Here is a 4109-nt window from a genome sequence, read left to right on the forward strand (position 1 = left end):
TAATCATCCAATTTACCTACTATTCGGTATCATACTGTCATCAATGTCAAGCCTGTTTGTATGATCTGAGAATTGAACCGAGAAATAGGCCATTGACAGCGTCATACGCTATATACTTTTCTTATTTTTTTGACTCTCGTATATAAGACGTTACATAATAATTTTGTGTTTATAGTTCCCCATAATAATATAATATATGACCTAGGTCACCTTTCACCATGTGAAATTAAGTACTTATGTAAATCCTGTTTCTCCACTAAGTCACGGCTAATTCATGCACAATGTTACTTATCGCATTTATGGAAATACCATAAGGGAGCACTCTAAAGATATTAAATTTGAAAACCTTACGTGAGGTTGGGAGGGTCCAAGGGTCAAGATGTCCAAGGGTGGGTTAAAAAATCGGCAATAGGTTGATTTTAGCGTCATGCGACAACATGTGGTGTATATTATTAAATCTCATTTAGGCACATAATGTAACGATGAGGGATATATATCACGTAAATAAATATATCTGTGGCTGTATGTCTTCAAGCACGTATTTCTAAATCGATAATTGTGAAATTTCGTAAGCCGGTTTGCTAATTATTCAAAAAATCGCGAAGCAATGTAAAACCGAAAACGTATATTTTCAGCTATTTCGAAAAAATTGCGAAGTCTACAGCTCCACTAGTTATTTATGTTGTAATTTATACATATATGTTTATTCGCATTATGTGTAAATAATTATTACGTTTTACTTCCGTGTTTGTGTCACAAAATTCAGATGTTCACCAAATTTCAACTTACTTTTGTACTTATATTCAGAGCAAACAAACTGACAGATGGACAACATTAATAAAGCATGCACAAGTGACTATCTAACGCTTCCATTGCTTTTGAGCTAAGTATGGCTAATATACATTATAATATAATACATTTTCTCAAACATGCTCGAAAATGTATGCGTTAATGTCACGAAATGAAGACATGAAGTTTCTCATTTATGGCTCCCATTATTGTCCGCTGCCCCCTTCTCATTATTGTCCGCTGCTCTAACGAACAGCCAACCACCACTAGACTGTAACAATTTGCGATATTGCGACGCGATGGATGGATGGATGGATGGATAGATGGATGGATGGATTACATTATTTGTGAAAAGCACTATACAAACCTCGGCCAGAACAGGGATTGCTGGACTCCTTTTATCTACCCCGAACTCGTCCATCAATTCCTTACTTCATGGCCTCTGCAGTAATGTACTGTTATATAATACTTCAATTGTACCTTTTTTATAATGCGTTTTGCAGCATTACTTAAGAGCTCATAAGGTGCCCGTGAACCCTAAGCAAGCTGACATAAATCAAAAACGTAGAATTTTGCAGTAAAACACTTTTTATTTAAAAAACTAACAGCCGCATTTTAAAAGAAAAACACAGAAATAACTATAAAAAACATAAAAAATAAACAAATTGTTATAAAAAATTAACCAAAAAAAAATATATAAAAATAAACACAAAAAGGAACAGATTTTGGTATCACACGTTGTTAGACAGAGCTGTTAGTGAATTAGGTACGTAAGAAAATTATAATTTGTACGGTTATGAAAAAAAAAAGTTAATCAGCCGCAAGCCAAATAAATCCAACATCAATACAGAAATGCGCCTTTGTAAAGGCCTTTTTTTTAATTTTGAAAAGGAAATCATCCCCTAAAAACCAATACAAAAGACAATATTAAAAGCTTAGGTAATCCCTGAAATGATGTAAGCTAGTACTAATGACTACATGCATGTATTCACCGGGTGACCAACCTAAAATCTATGAGAGCGAAAAAAACTATTATACGTTTGTCTTTCATATATGATATTAGCAAAACATTATTAGCATTATTTTATAGGGGTGATTAGGTTATTTAAACTCTTTTTAAACAGTTCACCACGAAACGGTATGCTCTTCTGAACCTCCACGCTAACGGATCCCAGTAGACGTCACACGCTCCAGTCTCCGAGATTAAACGTGCGGATAATAACCACATGGCGACACCCATCACGAGTAGGTGGTAGATCAGGATGTGAGTAGGGGTATAGGTAGGACCGATGAAAATCGGCAGTATCGGAGAAATCGTTAAAACGCCCAGTCACGCGGGCGTGCAGCAGAAAAGCAGCGGGCAAACGCTTAACATCTCGCGGCACAAGCCGGCCACACACAATTGGTAAAATCACTTGTACTAACTTGTATCAATCACTACACCAAATGAAAAACTGGTTGCAGAATATTTTTTAAATCAAAATTCCAACTCAGACGAGAGCTCTGCGCTATCCAACATGTGATCAAAGAATCCCGGCCAAAAACAAAAACATCAGTCGAACCAACGAATCAAAGAATTCAATTTTCAAATTTCAAATCAGAAACCAAAAGTGTAATATAAAAGAGTTAACTGCCAGCACACAACCGGCCAGTAAAAATGCTTGGAAAATGAACAAAAAGTATGCAACAAGCAACTCGCATGCAGCGTTGTAATGCTGCAGTTTGTTTAAATAAAATTTATATCTTTCTTATAATCATCATCATCATCATCCCAGCCTATATACGTCCCACTGCTGGGCACAGGCCTCTTCTCAGAACAAGAGGGCTTGGGCCATAGTTCCCACGCGGGCCCAGTGTGGATTGGGAACTTCACACGCACCATTGAATTGCTTCGCAGGGTTGTGCAGGTTTCCTCACGATGTTTTCTTTCACCGCAAAGCTCGTGGTAAATTTCAAATGTAAATTCCGCACATGAATTTCGAAAAACTCAGAGGTGCGAGCCGGGGTTTCAACCCACGACCCTCTGTTTGAGAGGCGGTAGGTCAAACCACTAGGCCACCACGGCTTACTTATAATGCTTTCTTATAATGTTGAAAGTATATTTCAAATCGTGGTTGTTACAGGTTTTCTGCCGGAGGAACCCTTTTATGGGTAATAAAATTAATTCAGTCTGTGTATATTTAGGTGTGATATGGTTTACTCAGTATTATGCGAGCAAAGGATTCTAGAAGGTTCAAAATGTAGTTATGTGGTGTAGTGCTTACTTGAAATGTAGTCCGCGCGGGTAAATAAATCACAAATTATTGTTCTTGCACTTAATTTGTAATCAGTCAGTACACGGAAGAAACAATTAGCACAGGCACAAGCAACAGTTTAGAAGGATTGGAAGAATATAGCGATAAGTGAGGCACAAGCATTTGAAGCGAACGATGCAACTCGGAAGCGTTTATAATAGGGCATACGAACGTAGGCTCCGCGTCGTTAGTCAATATCGAAGCGGCTTTGGGTGAAACCGGTTTTCGGTGCTCGCGCGTCGAACAAAAGATCAGGATTCAGGATGTTGTAAATCTCTAATAAGAAAACTAAGTTGCACTGTCCGCTGAAATACATTTTGCGTTATACAAAAATAATTATTTTTAGTGATGTAAATATTAACAATGATTATTGGATTTTTTACTTTATTATTTATTCTGACATGTATTTAAACACGTAATATTGATATAAATAACAATTGATTGAATTAATCTAATATAATATAAGAATTATAAACCGATTATTGAGACATGATTATTTTAACTGAATTACATAGTTATTATTTTATTTTTACGTAATTATTATTTTTAATTTGTGTGCTTAATAGGATAAGTTGCGAGAATAATCGCCACAAGCTCTTAAAGTTAACATGAACCCAGGTAGGGTATAGCATTTGTTGTTATAATTGTTATTTATCTATTTACTATTTTAAAATCTTTTATTTTACAATATCTAATTTCTTCTTTTATATTAATTATGTAAGTAGCTGAACGTACTTACTTTTTTTTAGTTAGCTTGTGGTGTGTCCTTTTTTCGGCCAAAAGTTGAGACGAGTGGAAGAAAACTGGAGATGTTTTTGCCCAGCAGTGGGACACACTATAAGCTAACTAAACTTAATTAAAGTTATAATAATTATTATGAACTTAAACAATTACTTTGCTCACCCGCGACCTTAATAATAGCTACGTATATGCAAGAAATCTGTGTTCATGCCTTCCTGCATCTCCACACTATAGGAAAAAAACACACACATACACAAACTTTGACATTTAGAATATTAATTCTAC

Source organism: Choristoneura fumiferana, chromosome 13, assembly GCF_025370935.1.
Source record: "Choristoneura fumiferana chromosome 13, NRCan_CFum_1, whole genome shotgun sequence".
Taxonomy (NCBI): domain Eukaryota; kingdom Metazoa; phylum Arthropoda; class Insecta; order Lepidoptera; family Tortricidae; genus Choristoneura; species Choristoneura fumiferana.